This window comes from Coregonus clupeaformis, chromosome 18 (assembly GCF_020615455.1).
Source record: "Coregonus clupeaformis isolate EN_2021a chromosome 18, ASM2061545v1, whole genome shotgun sequence".
Classification (NCBI taxonomy): Eukaryota; Metazoa; Chordata; class Actinopteri; order Salmoniformes; family Salmonidae; genus Coregonus; species Coregonus clupeaformis.
The window spans coordinates 22,078,278-22,096,850 of NC_059209.1; positions in this window are offsets into that span (position 1 = coordinate 22,078,278).

The window sequence follows — 18,573 nt, forward strand, 5'->3', positions numbered from 1 at the left end:
GAGTTCTGGGCATATTCTGCCCATGGCAGGAACACCGACCACTCCCCCGGCCAGTCCTGGCAATAGGACCTCAGGAACCTACCCACATCCTGATTAACCCATTCCACCTGCCCATTACTCTCAGGGTGGAACCCAGAGGTCAGGCTGACCGAGACTCCCAGACGTTCCATGAACGCCTTCCAGACTTTTGACGTGAACTGGGGACCTCGGTCAGACACTATATCCTCTGGTACCCCGTAGTGCTGGAAGACGTGTGTAAACAGGGCCTCCACAGTTTGCAGAGCGGTGGGGAGACTGGGCAGAGGAAGGAGGCGGCAGGCCTTCGAAAAGCGGTCCACAACGACCAGGATGGTGGTGTTCCCTTGAGAGAGAGGCAGATCAGTTAAAAAATAAACACTCAAATGAGACCATGGTCATTGTGGAACTGGTAAAGGTTTTAACTTACCCGCTGGGAGGTGCCTAGGTGCCTTACTCTGGGCGCACACTGAGCAGGAGGAAACATACACCCTCACGTCCTTAGCCAAGGTAGGCCACCAGTACCTTTCGGTCAGGCAGCGCACTGTACGACCGATACCTGGGTGACCAGAGGAGGGTGACGTGTGTGCCCAGTAGATCAGACGATCACGGATAAGCGCAGGCACGTACTGCAGCCCAGCTGGACACTGCGGTGGAGATGGATCTGTGCGTAATGCCGGCACTATATGCGCATCCATACTACCGGCGCCACAATGCAGGAGTCTGGCAGTATGGGGGTATTGTCTATGGGCCTCTCCTCTGTATCATACAGCTGGGACAGTGCGTCTGCCTTCACGTTCTTCGTACCCGGAATGTATGACAGTGTGAAATCAAACCGGGTGAAGAATAGGGCCCACCTGGCCTGGCGAGGGTTCAGCCTCCTCGCTGCCCGGATGTACTCCAGGTTACGGTGGTCCGTCCAGACGAGGAATGGGTGTGTCGCCCCCTCGAGCCAATGTCTCCACACTGTCAGAGCTCGGACAACAGCCAACAGCTCCCGATCACCAACGCCGTAGTTCTGCTCCACCGGGCTGAGCTTCTTTAAGAAGAACGCACGGGCGGAGCTTGGGTGGCGTGCCCGAGCGTTGAGACAGGACTGCTCCCATCCCAACCTCGGACGCATCCACCTCCACTACGAACGGTAGTGATGGATCGGGGTGGGCCAGTAACGGGGCCGAGGTGAACAGTTCCCTCAGGTTACTGAAGGCCCAGTCAGCCTCAGCAGACAAGCGGAGCCGGGACGGCCCACCCTTCAACAGAGATGTAATGGGAGCTGCGACCTTGCCAAAGCCCCGGATAAACCTCTGATAATAGTTGGCGAAGCCAAGGAAGTGCTGCACCTCCTTTACCGCGGTTGGAGTCTGCCTATTACGCATCGCTGCAATGCGGTCGCCCTCCATCTCCACGCCTGTGGTAGAAATGCGGTATCCGAGGAAGGAGACGGACTGCTGGAAAAACGTACACTTTTCTGCCTTAGCATGAAGGTCATTTTCCAACAGTCAGGCCAGTACTTTGCGAACCAGGGACACATACTCGGCGCGCGTAGCGGAATACACCAAGATGTCGTCGATGTAGACCACTACACCGCGACCAAGCATGTCCCAAAACACCTCATTCACAAAGGACTGGAAGACTGAGGGAGCATTCATCAAACCATAGGGCATCACCAGGTATTAATAATGCCCCGTGGTTGTGCTGAATGCTGTCTTCCACTCATCTCCCTCTCGGATACGCACCAGGTTGTACGCACTCCTGAGATCTAATTTAGTGAAGAAGCACGCTCCATGCAATGACTCAACCACTGACGGAATGAGGGGGAGAGGATAACTAAATCTAATCGTCTCCTTGTTCAGTGGTCGATAGTCAATGCATGGGCGCAGACCGAGGCGGGTGAAGTGGAGGGACGTATGTACCCCTGGCGCAGGGACTCGGTGACGTATGTCTCCATAGCCTCCATCTCCGCCTGCGACAGGGGATACACATGACTCCTGGAAGGTACAGCATCTACCTGAAGGTTTATTGCGCAATCCCCTGCCCGATGAGGTGGTAATTTAGTCGCTTTATTTTTTTATAAGACTTGTGCCAGATCATGGTATTCGGGGGGAATGCGCACGGTGAAGGCACCGTCTGGACTTTCCACCGTGGTTGCACCAACGGAAACACCCATACACCCTGACACTCTCGCGACCACCCCGTGAGAATCCTCTGCGGCCATGAGAAAGTGGGGTTGTGGAGTGCTAGCCATGGAATACCTAACACCACAGGGAAAGCAGGAGACTCAATGATGGAAAAAGTGACCTGCTCACAATGCGTCTCCTGTGTGATCATGGTGACTGGTACCGTGACTTCCTTTATCAACCCGGACCCTAATGGTCGACTATCAAGTGCTCTGATGGGGCGTGGAATGGATAGGGGAACTAATTAAATGCCCTGGCGGCGTGCAAAAGTTTTGTCCATAAAGTTCCCAGCTGTGCCTGAATCGACTAGCGCCGTACACTGGGGAACTCTCATGTGATCAGGGAAGTATATGGGTATAGTACAGTGCTCAGCAGAGGGCTCTGAACAAGAGTGGGTGCTCAATACCTGGGGTGATGCGAGAGTGCCCTGCCGGCCGCCTCCTGACCCAAAAGAGCGCTGACGACAACGTGTGGTGGAATGTCCTTTCGTGCCATCCGATTGGCACTGGCGCTGTCGTCCTCCGCTCTCTCTGTGCGCGGTACCACCCAGCTCCCTGAGCTCTTGATCCGCGTCGGTCGGGGCGGGAACAGGTAGACCTCCTCCAAGACGTTCTCTGGTTGCCAGCAGGTTATCCAGACGAATGGCCATGTCACGGCAGGCTAGCTCCCGTCGGACGTCCTCCCGTAGATGACACCGGAACTGGTTGATCAGGGCCCGCTCGTTCCACCCGGACCCTGCTGCCAGGATCCGGAACTCCAGCGCAAACTCCTGTACTGTCCTCGTCCCCTGCCTCAAGTGGACCAGCTGCTCACCCGCCTCTCGACCCTCGGGCGGGTGATCGAAGAACTCCCTGTAGTCCTCCAATGCGGCTCCTCCTTCTCTCCAAACCGCGTTGGCCCACTCCAGGGCTTTCCTGAGAGGCAGGAAATTAGGACGGACACCTGCTCTCGATCTGATGGCGCCGGCCTGACACTGGAGCAGTACAGCTCCAGTTGGAGAAGGAATCCCTGACATAGAGCCGGCGTCCCATCGAACGCCCGAGGTCAGGATATCTGGATCCCTCCAGGTGCTATGATGTAGGTGACTGGATCTGGTTGGCCAGCTGGTCTCGACAGATCGGTTCCTCTTCTCTCCAGGCGTTGGATGACCTGAAGAACCCGATCCATCGCTTCCCCCAAGCTGGCCAGCATCGTGGAATGCTCCTGGACCCTTGCCACGATCCAGGTGTGCGCTCTTCTCCCGCTGACTCCATAGCTGGTGAGTGATTCTGTGATGAGGTGTGAATGACGGAGTCAGGCGCAGGAGGTAAAACACAGAAATCAAGAGTTTATTCAGTGTACAATAATGTAGCGCATATACAGTGAGGGAAAAAAGTATTTGATCCCCTGCTGATTTTGTAAGTTTGCCCACTGACAAAGACATGATCAGTCTATAATTTTAATGGTAGGTTTATTTGAACAGTGAGAGACAGAATAACAACAAAGAAATCCTGAAAAACGCATGTCAAAAATGTTATAAATTGATTTGCATTTTAATGAGGGAAATAAGTATTTGATCCCTCTGCAAAACATGACTTAGTACTTGGTGGCAAAACCCTTGTTGGCAATCACAGAGGTCAGACATTTCTTGTAGTTGGCCACCAGGTTTGCACACATCTCAGGAGGGATTTTGTCCCACTCCTCTTTGCAGATCTTCTCCAAGTCATTAAGGTTTCGAGGCTGACGTTTGGCAACTCGAACCTTCAGCTCCCTCCACAGATTTTCTATGGGATTTTAGGTCTGGAGACTGGCTAGGCCACTCCAGGACCTTAATGTGCTTCTTCTTGAGCCACTCCTTTGTTGCCTTGGCCGTGTGTTTTGGGTCATTGTCGTGCTGGAATACCCATCCACAACCCATTTTCAATGCCCTGGCTGAGGGAAGGAGGTTCTCACCCAAGATTTGACGGTACACGGCCCCATCCATCGTCCCTTTGATGCGGTGAAGTTGTCCTGTCCCCTTAGCAGAAAAACACCCCCAAAGCATAATGTTTCCACCTCCATGTTTGATGGTGGGGATGGTGTTCTTGGGGTCATAGGCAGCATTCCTCCTCCTCCTAACACGCCGAGTTGAGTTGATGCCAAAGAGCTCGATTTTGGTCTCATCTGACCACAACACTTTCACCCAGTTCTCCTCTGAATCATTCAGATGTTCATTGGCAAACTTCAGACGGCCCTGTATATGTGCTTTCTTGAGCAGGGGGACCTTGCGGGCGCTGCAGGATTTCAGTCCTTCACGGCGTAGTGTGTTACCAATTGTTTTCTTGGTGACTGTGGTCCCAGCTGCCTTGAGATCATTGACAAGATCTTCCCGTGTAGTTCTGGGCTGATTCCTCACCGTTCTCATGATCATTGCAACTCCACGAGGTGAGATCTTGCATGGAGCCCCAGGCCGAGGGAGATTGACAGTTCTTTTGTGCTTCTTCCATTTGCGAATAATCGTACCAACTGTTGTCACCTTCTCACCAAGCTGCTTGGCGATGGTCTTGTAGCCCATTCCAGCCTTGTGTAGGTCTACAATCTTGTCCCTGACATCCTTGGAGAGCTCTTTGGTCTTGGCCATGGTGGAGAGTTTGGAATCTGAATGATTGATTGCTTCTGTGGACAGGTGTCTTTTATACAGGTAACAAGCTGAGATTAGGAGCACTCCCTTTAAGAGTGTGCTCCTAATCTCAGCTCGTTACTTGTATAAAAGACACCTGGGAGCCAGAAATCTTTCTGATTGAGAGGGGGTCAAATACTTATTTCCCTCATTAAAATGCAAATCAATTTATAACATTTATGACATGCGTTTTTCTGGATTTTTTTGTTGTTATTCTGTCTCTCACTGTTCAAATAAACCTACCATTAAAATTATAGACTGATCATTTCTTTGCCAGTGGGCAAACGTACAAAATCAGCAGGGGATCAAATACTTTTTTCCCTCACTGTAGCGACAGAACGAAACTAGCACAAGGGAAAATCAACCTTGGCTGCATACAAGTTAGAGTGGTAACCATAGGGCAATACATATTAAAATACTGATTGATAGGTTTTAGAATAAACAGAGCAGAGCCAGGAGATGGCTCTGTTATTTTTTCATGAGAAAGCTTGGTTCTGCCACTATTGTTTCCAAACTAGAATCATAGAAGGAGGAGACTGAATATATAGGAGGAGGAGAAGTCAGATTTCGCCACTATCATAAATTAAGAGAGTGGGCGGTCGAAAGATGAAAGCTTGGAAACAATGGTGGAGGAACTAAACTGGGAGGGTTTAAGCAAAAAAGTTTTTAAAATAAGCAGGAATAGAATTGTATATAAACTGAGGGCTGAGTGTTGGGAAGGCAGTTGCGCTGCAGACCAGCTCGGCTTTTGTTGCTTTGTGTAATAAAGTCTATCTTGATTCTACAAAATCTCTGGAAGAACTTAGATTTTTAATAAGTATAATGATAAAATTCTATGACATAATTGGTGACCACGAACGGACTGGGAAAAGAGACCACAGGGGTGCTGAGCCATCTGGAGGAGGCTGGACGAATCACACACAAAAATACAGTGGCCACTGTTAATAGAGGTAAGCGAAGTTCTTACTTTTAACATAGAAATAGTGTGATTCGCTCAAGCTGATTCTGAAGGTCAGGTACCGGGGGTCTCTCCAGTATTAAGGGCTACATTTAAATGATTGTTGATAATTGTAAGTAAGTTCAAAAATCCTGTGAATACCGCTCTAGGTATATTAAGAAAATATAACACTAGAGGACTGCATAGACAGGTGCCTATGAATACAGTTTTGGAGAGCTAAAGTTAGAATTCCAGAAGTACTGTGTGAGTGAATAGGTTGCCTATGGTTACCACTCTAACGTGAAGTGCATTGTTAGAGGCTGCTCGGGTAGGCGGTGCATAAGTCTGAAAGAGTTCTGCTCAACCCATGGTGGTGATGCAATAATTAGACGGGGCCAATCAGGTAAAGAAGTAGGTCATCCTGAGTAGGTGATATAATAATTGGAAGTAGCACTGGTCATCTAGAGTAGATGAACAGTTGTGAAATAGCCACTAGGGCTTCAAAATATAGAGAATGAGTTAAATAGAGTAGGTCTGCTCATCTCGTGAGGGTGAATGGTTTGCTTGAGCGACTGTGATTCATTCAGTTTTTATTAGATTGGATGTTTCATCTGTCTCATTCAGGTTGCTCATTTGATCAGCCTGATCAATTTGTTTGATTCGATTGTTTTGTCTGACTCATTTTGTACAAGATTGGCTTATTGGATCTGCTTGAGTTTACGAAAGCAACTCTTTCATCTTGGTCAACTGGTCTGACTCAATTCGTGCATTCAACTCGAAGTCACTCGATTGCTCATCTGATTTATTTGTTCAATTCGTCTGATTCATTTGTTCGTCCTGCTGGTCATTCTGTCTGATTCATTTAAGCACGGGTGGCTGCTCATCTGTGTGGGAGATCAGAAAATAACAAGAAATCCTGCAAATAATAGCCTTTTCTGTGTTGAGGAAGTGTCAGGAAAGGGACTATATTTGAGGTCGCTTGAAGCTTCTATCTCTGGTGGAGAAAGGGCATGCCCAATCTCGCATTAGGAAGAGAAGAATAAATGGTATGTGGATATTCATTGACCAACTGAGTGTGAAAATTCACATTACCAGGAGGGGTAGGATAAATCCTGTTAGAGGAACAGGTCACGTGTACCGGTGTGGTTGTATGACGTCTACACATTGTATTTCGGCCAATCTTTTTGTGTTTCGGCCATTCTATTTGGAAAACTTAGGTTATATTTAGGATTATGGTCAAATTGACCATAGTAAAATGATAAATGTGATAGGGTTAACTTTCCAAATTTGGGCCCTTTTATTGAAGAAAATATTCCTGCAGGTTATACAAATAGTGATTAAGCGTGTTTGAGAACAACATTGTGTGAATGTGATATGAGAGTGGTATGAATGTGGAAAATGAGTCGCAATCTGAAGTTTGAATAATAAGATATAGAAGTGTGTATGATAATTTGATATACATTTGGACAATAAGCTTTGATATAATGTTATCTTGGGGTTCCGTACAACACTGCCCATCATAGAATATCGCGGGATGGTATTAAGAGCGGGATGTTAGTTTAGGGAGTAGTGACCAGTCTATAAGATTCTGAGAGGGTCATATGACCGAGGGGCAGGGTCCGGGTAGCTAAAGTTGTTGTTCCACTGAGAGTAGATTATGATAAACTGATTTGTAGTAAAGGAATTTCATTATGTCGCAAGGGAAAACATAATCCATTTGATTAAACTCGTTAGATCTGTTTCCAAATCAATGAATGTAGATTTGACTCGTTGACTGCTAATGTATTCCCTTTGAGCATGTGAGATCTTTGTAAAGAAACACTTGGACAACCTGTAAGGCTATTTTCTGGTAATTGTGTTATGTGCCAGATGTTAAGACTACAAACCATTGTAATTGGGATATTTCACTATATTCACTTGTCATTTCAATAGACATAGGTTCTGCATTACTGACTAAAATCTGGGTTTCTGATTATAATTCGACTATGGCCATGGGTTGGTTAGATTGATAGAGCAGCCAGTGTTTATTTTGTGATGTAAGACTGGACGATTTGGCAGCTTGCTTGTTTCAAAGTGAAAGACTGACTTATTCAACATGAATAGCGGAACGATTTCGAGGTAGTCATTTTTTGCGTTGCCTAATGGTTTGCTAGCTTAAACTACTGTGAATAGGTTTGTAATTTAAAATATTGAATTAAATATATGCTTGTCAACTATAGCAAGTGTTTGTTTTGTTACCTGTAGCCTAATCAAGAAAATACAGTTACCTAAATCTACTGACTTCTAATAATAGTGGACTGGCAATTGCAATAGAGCTGTGACCATGATCTTAATTGATAACAAAGGAAAGTAAGTTAATAGGGAAGTTGAATCTGAAACATTCTTTGACAATTTCTAATTATTATTACTCAATTCTATAGTTTGCGTAACACCAGTGATTTATGCAAACAGTTAATGAATTCTAAAACGATAATCTATTTCCGTTACGTGGAACAGTGGATTGCAGGTAGCTTTGACTATTACGCTGATGGGACTGCACCAACTCTTTTTAGGTACTAGATTTGTTAAACCACAAATTTATATTTTGACTAAATTAATGCAATAGACTACAATGATAACATTATTGGGGCACAATCTAATGCGAAACAGCTATTACCTATGTCATTGATCCAGTAACGATACCAGGATAATAGAACCACAAATAGAAGTGTCTATAGTATTGGGAGAAGTTCAGTGGATTATTCCAAAATGAGCAACAATAATAAGGGAACAACTAGTCACGAGAAAAAACAGTAAGGAAAATATTGTTGACCTTACACCCTAACATAAGACACTGAACCAAACATAAGGCTAACATCAGGGAGACCAAGAATACAGGGAATAGAGATGGCAGGAACACCAGTAGAAATCATGAAGAAAAGGTTCCCAGAGAATAAAGAAGAGATTGGAAAAATATCTGATAAATGGGAACTAAGAACCAGAAAACAGCAACAAAATGGCCAAAGGAAGGGATGTTTGATGTGACAGTGTGTGAGGACATGGATACCCGAATAAAGAACTATAAAACAGGAGAGAGAAAGGGAATAATGGAAAAAGAGAGAGAACCAAAAAAGGCTTGCTTAACTGCACCACCACCATACACACAAGGGGGGCAGTATCCTCAGGTCACAGGACTAGTCTCAATAACAGGGAATGTAGAGCTAGAAGCAGAAAATAGGAAGCAGCAGGCTTCCACCCCAAAAGGAGAAAGAGGATCACACTTAGACATAGACTACTGTTATGAGGGACTGAGGGGCATGTTAACCAAACTAGAAAATGATGGGATAGATGAACAAGACGGTGGACAGAGCGAGTGGGGTGATGCAAGTAATGAGGAAGATGAGGAACTAAAACAGTGTGCTGACTCTGAGCAAGAACAGAGTGAGACAGAGGGACAAGTATCACAGCAGGGGCTATGGGAGGCAAACCTATAGTAACAGAATTAGGTGAGGCACTACAAGCCCACCTGGAAAAATCTAAAAGAGAATTAAGAAACAGAAGAACAGTAAAAAAGCCAGACAAGTATGGAGCCCAGTATCCCAGTTTTGTCAAGGGGACACAGGTTCACTATGTGCCTTGGGGATCACAGGACCTGGAAGGCCTGGTGACTAGACTGCCAAACATACATGAAGGAGCAAGAAAATTGATTAGAACATTTGAAGAACAAACAATGAGGAAGCTACTGGCGGTGGGAGATTTGAAGGCATTGATGGCCAGGGTGGTGGGAGTGGCCAAGATGGAGGACCTGTTGCAGGCGGGTGGCCTCATACAGGCGGTGCAGAGGACGTTACTGGATGGAGTGACCTTTGACAACTATAGGCCAGGACTATGGCACACTCTGAGAAGAGAGTATCCGGCCAAAATATAACCTAAAGCACTGAGAGGGGAGCCATTTGGGGGATAAAGAAAACCCTGCAAGTTACCTAGTGGATCAGCTCAAGAGGTGGCGACAAGAAACAGGAAAAGACCCAGAAGGGGATCCACTGATGACAACACTGCTCAGGACATCACTGATGGAAGCAATGCCAACACCTGTCAGAAGCAGACTGGAAGATGTGGTGGGACCAACGTCAAGGTTCACGCAAGGAGTTCTGCGACCATATTATCCACACAATGAAGAAATACAGGAGGGATGAACGGAAACTGGCGAAGCAGGGGAGAGACATTCTGAGAAAACTGGGACAAATGCAGCTGGAAGAGCTGACAAGAAAGGACAAAAAGAAAACACAATCCCCAGTGATTACTCCAGCACTGCCAGAAGAGGGTGACATGGCACCTGTTCTCCAATGAGGTTCACAACCACAAGGCCAAAGACCTCCTGCCATACCAGTAGTGAATGTGTACACACAACAATCCCCTGGGCAGTTTTATTGCTTCTTTAATCAGCACAACAGTTTTCAGCTGTGCTAACATAATTGCAAAATGGTTTTCTAATGATCAATTAGCCTTTTAAAATGATAAACTTGGATTAGCAAACACAGCGTGCCATTGGAACACAGGACTGAAGGTTGCTGATAATGGGCCTCTGTACGCCTATGTAAATATTCCATTAAAAATCAGCCGTTTCCAGCTACAATAGCCATTTACAATGTCTACACTGTATTTCTGATCAATTTAATGTTATTTTAATGGACAAAAAAAATGGCTTTTCTTTCAAAAACAAAGAAATGTCTAAGTGACCCCAAACTTTTCAACGGTAGTGTATATACATTTGAAGTGTGGGACCTATTAAGTCCCAAAGAGAGGATGTATTGGGTATTTTTCTGTAGACTATATATTAAACATAGTAAATATTTTGTATTTTTCAGTAGAACTATATATTAAACAGAGTAAATCTTTTTAGACTATAAAGTTAAAACATTGTTAATCATAAAGACAAGCAGTATGACTAAGTGAATACAGAGGGTGGTACACAAGGAGGGAGCCTGAGCCAGAGTCAGGACAGGGCACTTGGGAATGGACCTGCTCATTCTTACTATGTGTGGGAAATATACACTATGCATGAAAATGGTACATGTCTGAGAATTGATTATACTGTTATGCATGAGGCAATGTCTTACATGTATATGGTTGAGAAAGGGTTATGGACCTGCCATGTTTAACCCATATTTAAGTATTGATTGATATGTTTTAGAATAAACAGAGCAGAGCCAGGAGATGGCTCTGTTATTTTTTCATGAGAAAGCTTGGTTCTGCCACTATTGTTTCCAAACTAGAATCATAGAAGGAGGAGACTGAATACATAGGAGGAGGAGAAGTCAGATTTCGCCACTATCATAAATTAAGAGAGTGGGCGGTCAAAAGATGAAAGCTTGGAAACAATGGTGGAGGAACTAAACTGGGAGGGTTTAAGCAAAAAAGTATGTAAAATAAGCAGGAATAGAATTGTATATAAATTGAGGGCTGAGTGTTGGGAAGGCAGTTGCTCTGCAGACCAGCTTGGCTTTTGTTGCTTTGTGTAATAAAGTCTATCTTCATTCTACAAAAACTCTGGAAGAACTTTGATTTTGAATAAGTATAGTGATAAAATTCTACGACAGTGGTTGGGCAGTGACCTGAGAGGCTGGAGGTCGGGGCACAGCTTCAAGTTTTAGAAGCAAGGCTATTCATGAGATTGAAAAACAGAAACAAATAAACCTGCTTTCAATTCAATTATTTGAAAAGAGTGAGACACAGACAGACGAAAGAGACATTCAGGTGATTCCTTAATAACAATACAAACATGCCTATAGCAATACATACCTCTATGCAGAGACATGTTCAGGGTTGTCAGTTCCTGGTTTTGGACCTTCAACTGCTTCACCTGTATTTTTAAGAGCCTTAATCTCCTCTTCCTTAGCCTTATTTTCCCTTTCTGTGATCTTCTCCATAAGGAGAAGATCCTTTGTCCCGTCAGCAACCTAATCAATCAAAAGTTTAATGTGAGAAAATAGGAGCTCATAGAAATTGAGAGAGCAATTGAATGATTAAGTTTAAGTAACTGCACAATAATAAAAACTATTGGGCCTACCTTTCTCATCTTCTTTGTCAGATTGGTGTTGGTTCTGGCAGACTGGGGAGTGCTGGGGAGAGTGTATGGGCGCTTGGTCTGCGTTTGTCTTTTGCTTTTGGGTTCCTCGTCCTTCCTTTGACTCTTAGGTGCCTCTAGTTTGAGTAATTTCCTCATCAATTTGTCTTTGTGCTCTATAAAAGTGTGAGTTGATAGACAGCAACAATTAGGCAAACATTACCTAAGCATGGAAAAAATTTAAGAGACACCAGTTTAACATATCCATGCCATCATTAGAGACGGACATGTGAGAGAGAACTGATGTCACATTACAGACAGAACGAAACCTACCACTTGTTTCAATCACTTTGGCAGGAGAACTCTCCTCCTCCCACACAGCATCCACTATTTCCCCCAGATGTAACTCCTCTGAGTATTTTTTTGCGAGGTACAATATCACATTTGGGTGGCTCCTCCTGCCACTCTATTAGCACCCACTTATCTGTAGGTTAAACATGGCAATTTTTAAAAAACATTTTAGTCATTTAGCAGACGCTCTTATCCAGAGCGACTTACAGTTAGTGAGTGCATACATTATTTTTTATTTTATTTTTTCATACTGGCCCCCCATGGGAATTGAACCCACAACCCTGGCGTTGCAAACGCCATGATCTGCCTTCCTTCATGTTAACGCTACGGCTATAAGCCTCCTTCTGACCTGGGTATATGTTGTGCTTACATGGAGGCAACGCAGGTGGAGGCAACGCAGGTGAAGACAACACAGATGGACAAGGCAGGAACATCATAAATCAAGTCGGAGTACAAGGAGGGGGGAGAAAAGGCTAAATCTATCCAAATGCAAAAATTACTGACGATGAGTCTCTGCTCTCAATACTCTGCTATGCTCTAAGACACACAACCACCAAGATAGCTCTTAGTGATTTATTGGACATTATAAATCTCCATTGTCCAGAGGGGACAAACGGCGTTCCCAACAGTCTCTACAGGTTTATTAAGTATTTTGACTGTGATGACACTTTTGAAATGCAGTATATTTGTCCAACATGCCAGTATTTCTTTGGCCGTGAAGTGCCAGATCATTGCACATCATGTGGTTGCCTCCTTAGGGATATGCCATCTCTTGTCAAGAGTGGATCAGTGTTCATGAAATTGTCAGTCAAAAAACCACTAGACAAAAAGTTTTCAGACCCCAAATTCTGCGACGCATTAGAATATACGTATTCTAGGTCCAAAAGCAGCCCAGATAGTATAGATGACATTTATGATGGTGCACTATAGAAGTCAATAGATGCCCTTAATGGCACTGATTTAGTGAACCTTTCACTCATGGAATGTGGACGGCGTTCCAATATTCAAGTCCTCTCCCTTTCACATCTGGCCCCTACAAGTCACAGTTAATTAACTTCCCCTGAACATAAGAGCGAAGCACCCACAAATGTACGTGTGTACAGTTGACTATGTATTTGTGATTCCCCTGCTCGCTGCAAAGTACAGAATATCAAACAATTCAATGATGAACATGGGTGCAACTGGTGCTATCACAAAGGACAAGTGGTAGAAAAGGGTAATGGGTTCACTAGAGTGTATCCGCTTGAGAGTGAGGCAGGGCCACGCACAGACACTAAACACCTCATTGAGGTTGCCTTGGCGGTAGAGTCAGGGAACATCATACATGGTGTTAAGGGCCCATCTCCTTTAATGTTCCTTACTGTTTTCAACATAATTGCAGGGTTTGCTTTTGATTACATGCACAGCATCTTACTTGGCATATGTTGGCAAATGACTACAGTGGTTTGAGTTCAAATATCACCCTGAGTCCTGGTACATTGGAAGAGAAATAGAGTGCATAAACAAAAGATTGCTTGCCATAAAACCACCTGTAAATGTGACAAGACCACCACGCTCACTTACTCAAATATTGGAAAGCCACAGAGTTCCGACACTTCCTGCTGTTCTATAGCCTCCCCTGTTTAAATGGGATTACTTACACCATTTACTGCTACTGGTGCAGGGTACCTATTGTCTACTGAAAGACACGGTTACCTCTCATGACATTGATATGGCTGAGATGTTCTTTCTAGAATGTAGGCCTCCTGTAGCTCAGTTGGTAGAGCATGGCACTTGCAACGCCAGGGTTGTGGGTTCGATTCCCACGAGGGGCCAGTATGAAAAATTTATGCACTCACTAACTGGATAAGAGTGTCTGCTAAATGACAAAAAAAATTTGTTTAAAAAAAAAGAAAAATGTAGAATGTTGTCACGTCTCCTCCCGTTGCTCCCATCCGGTGCTCTGATTCGCCGGTCTACTGAACCACCGGTCTGAGCGCACCACCTCGGCAACACTGGAATGGAAAGCCAACGCACCCTAATCACCTCCAGCGCACCTGCACCTCATCATTTCATCACCACCCCTATTTAGCCCTGGACTGTTCTGTATGATGTTGTGTGTGATTGTTAAGTGTCATTTCGCTTTCTCATTGTTAAGTAAACCTTGACCTTGGTAATTCCTGCGTCTGTGTCCTGCCTCTTCGTATACTCAGTACTCGTCACAAATGTGTTATTAGGTTTGAACAATTGTATGGTAAATGTCATGTCAGCTACAATGTCCCCATACTTTTGCATGCACCTACCTCTGTCTGAAACTGGGGACCTTTGTGGGCTCAAAGTGCATTCATCTTTCAAAGTAGTAATGGGAGACTTGGTAAACTCTTCCATGGCACTTAAGGTGTACCAGGACAAATAGTGGAAATGTTCACCATCTACCAACACATCCCGAGCATCAGGGACTTTCCTGTAGGATTATGTCATTCCTACAGGATTCCTGCAGGACACCTGCACAATTCCTTCACAAAAGGTTGAATTCCTGCAGGATTCCTGTAGGACTTTTTTGTAAGGGCGTACGTGGTCCTACAGAATCAACATTTGGGTAAGGTTTTTATGCGGGTTACTGTAGCCCAGGTGTACTCAAAGACTATTTGAGAAGGTACACACATTTCCCGGTGGTGATGATTGTCATGGCCGTTTGTGTGTATAAACCATTGCATCGCTGGTGAAGCAGTGCAGCGACGTCATGCGCAGGCACCTCCTGTCCGACTGGATCCAGGGGAATCAACAACCAAGGGATTCAACAATCAAAAAGCCATACGCATAGCCTACTGTATCTGTCTGACATGCTGACCACACCGCCCGCGTTGCGTGTGCGAACGTTGCAAAACCATTTACACATGCACGTCATTCAATCGATTCATCCAAACTGCTCGCGCGCGTCAACAAGTGTAGCCAGGCACTAAAATAGAACTTGGTTAAAGTTCGTTTTGATATTTCAACCTGTGTGTCCTGATCGCGTCTGGTGTGGATGGACAAAATCAACATGCACACGCATGCCGGGTCTAGTCAGCATGTGATGTGATGTGATAAACTGAAATATAAAACATAAGGGACGGGGTCCATCATTTGTATAAACCTTTTATTAAGTTGAGTTTTTTTGTTTTGTTTAGCCTAATTCAGTTCACACCTCTGGATTGTGTGTCTCGATTAGACCATATAAAATGTTATTTGATATGATTCTTTTTTTTAAATGTGACGCAATATTCCTGCTGCTGTTAAATAATTGTTCATGTTATTTATATTTTATTTCATAACATTGTTGCATTTATTTGAAGATATTTGCTTAGTTGCCCTGAGACATTGGATGATTAGTTGCACCTTCAGAAAGTATTCATACCCCTTGACTTATTCCACATTTTGTTGTTACAGCCTGAATTCAAAATGGATTAGATTTTTTTCCCTCATCCATCTACACACAATACCCCATGATGACAAAGTGAAAACATGTTTTAGACATTTTTGCCAATTTATTGGAAGATAAATACAGAAATCTAGTTTACATAAGTATTCACACCCCTGAGTCAATGCTTTGTAGAAGCACCTTTGGCCACGATTACAGCTTTGAGTCATCTTGGGTATGTACCTACATTTTACATACGCTCTTATCCAGAGCGACTTACAGTTAGTGAGTGCATACATTTTTCATACTGGACCCCCGTGGGAATCGAACCCACAATCCTGGCATTGCAAGCGCCATGCTCTACCAGGCCATGCTCTACCAACCGAGCTACATGTATCAGCTTTGCACATCTGGATTAGGGATTTTCTTCCATTCTTCCTTGCAGATTTTCTCAAGCTCTGTTAAATTAGATGGGGAGCGGCAGTGAACAGCAATCTTCAAGTCTTTCCACAGATTTTCAGTAAGATTCAAGGCTTGGGGTCATTGTCCTGTTGGAATGTAAATCTTCGCCACAGTCTAAGGTCAAGTTGTACTTTGAAGCAGGTTCTCATCAAGGATTTGCCTGTATTTGGCTCCATTCATTGTTCCCTCTATCATTACCAGTCTCCCAGTCCCTGCCTCTGAAAAACATCCCCATAGCATGATGCTGCCACCACAATGCTTCACGATAGGGATGGTGTTAGATGGGTGATGAGCTGTGCCTGGTTTTCTCCAGACATAGCGCTTTGCATTCAGGCCAGTGTTACATTTTTGACTCATCAGACCACAAAATCTTTTGCCTTATGATCTCAGTCTTTCACATGCCTTTTTGCAAACTCCCGGCATGCTGTCATGTGCCTTTTTCTCAGGAGTGGCTTCTATCTGGCCACTCTCCCATAAAGCCCAGATTGTTGAATTACTGTAGAAAGTAATTGGGTTCTTGGTCACCTCCCTAACCAAGGTCCTTCTTGCCCGGTTGCTCAGTTTGGTCGGACGGACAGCTCTAGGCAGAGTCTGGGTAGTTCCATATTTTTTCAATTTCCCAATGATGGAGACCACTTTCAACACTCAAAAAAGAAAAATCATACCCTTCCCCAGATATATGCCTCATCACAATTCCGGAGATCTACAGACAGTTCCTTGGACTTCGTGGTATAGCTTCTGCTCTGACATGTGCTGTCAACTGTGGGACCTTATATAGACAGGTGTGTTTCTTTCTAAATCATGTCCAAACAATATAATTGGCCACACGTGGACTCCAATCAAGTTGTAGTGACATCTCAAGGATGATCAAAGGAAATTGGATGCACCTGAGCTCAATTTGCAAAGTGTCAGAGCAAAATGGTGTGAATAATTATGTAAATTAGATATTTCTGTATTTCATTTTCAATAAATTAGCAAAAGTTTCCAAAAACATGTTTTCACTTTGTCATTATGGGGTATTGTGTGTAGATGGGTGAGAGAAAAAAATACTGAATCCATTTTGAATTCAGGCTGTAACACAACAAAATGTGTAACAAGTCAAGGGGTATGAATACTTTCTCAAGGCACTGTAGGTGCTACTGTTAAAAAGTCAAAACAAATTATTTTATTTTGGCATAATTCATTAAGTGAATGAAATACTGTGTGTGAGTGTTGAGTGACATGAACATTAGCTTCCTTTACTCAAAGTCTCCCATTTCTCCAGGTGTGCTGTGTGCAAATGACACAAATGATTGGGTAACACTTTATATACACTGAACAAAAATATAAATGCAACATTTTCTAAGATTTTACTGAGTTACAGTTCATATAAGGAAATCAGTAAAAAATAAAAATAAATCCTTAGGCCCTAATCTATGGATTTCACATGACTGGGAATACAGATACGCATCTGTTAGTCACAGATACCTTTAAAAAAAGGTAGGTGCGTGGATTAGAAAACCAGTCAGTATCTGGTGTGACCACCATTTACTTCATGCAGCGCGACACATCCCCTTCGCATAGAGTTCATCAGGCTGTTGATTGTGGCCTGTGGCCTTCAAGTTGCTGGATATTGGCGGGAACTGAAACACGCTGTCGTACACGTCGATCCAGAGCATCTCAAACATGCTCAATGGGTGGTGAGTATGGAGGCCATGGAAGAACTGGGACATTTTCACCTTCCAGAAATTGTGTACAGATCCTTGCGACATGGGGCCGTGCATTATCATGCTGAAACATGAGGTGATAATGGCGGATGAATGGCACGACAATGGGCTTCAGGATCTCGTCACGGTATCTTTGTGCATTCAAATTGCCATCGATAAAATGCAAGCGTTCATTGTCCGTAGCTTATGCCTGCCCATACCATAACCCTACCGCCACCATGGGGCACTCTGTTTACAACGTTGAGATCAGAAAACCGCTCACCCACACAAAACCATCCATACACGCTGTCTACCATCTGCCCAGAACAGTTGAAACTGGGATTAATCCGTGAAGAGCACACTTCTCCAGCGTGCCAGTGGCCATCGAACGTAAGCATTTGCCCACTGAAGTCGGTTATGACGCCGAACTGCAGTCAGGTTAAGACCCTGGTGAGGACGACGAGCATGCAGATGAGCTTCCCTGAGACGGTTTATGACAGTTTGTGCAGAAATTCTTCGGTTGTGCAAACCTACAATTTCATCAGCTGTCCGGGTGGCTGGTCTCATAGATCCCGCAGGTGAAGAAACCAGATGTGGTGGGGCTGGCGTGGTTACACGTGGTCTGCGGTTGTGATACCGGATGGAAATTAACATTCAATTCTCTGGCAACAGCTCTGGTGGACATTCCTGCAGTCAGCATGCCTATTGCATGCTCCATCAAAACTTTAGACATCTGTGGCATTGTGTTGCGTGACAAAACTGCACATTTTAGAGTGGCCTTTTATTGTCCCCAGCAGAAGGTGCACCTGTGTAATGATCATGCTGTTTAAAAAAAAAAGTGGACTGAAGCATCAGTGTAAATGTGAATGAGAGCACAACAGAC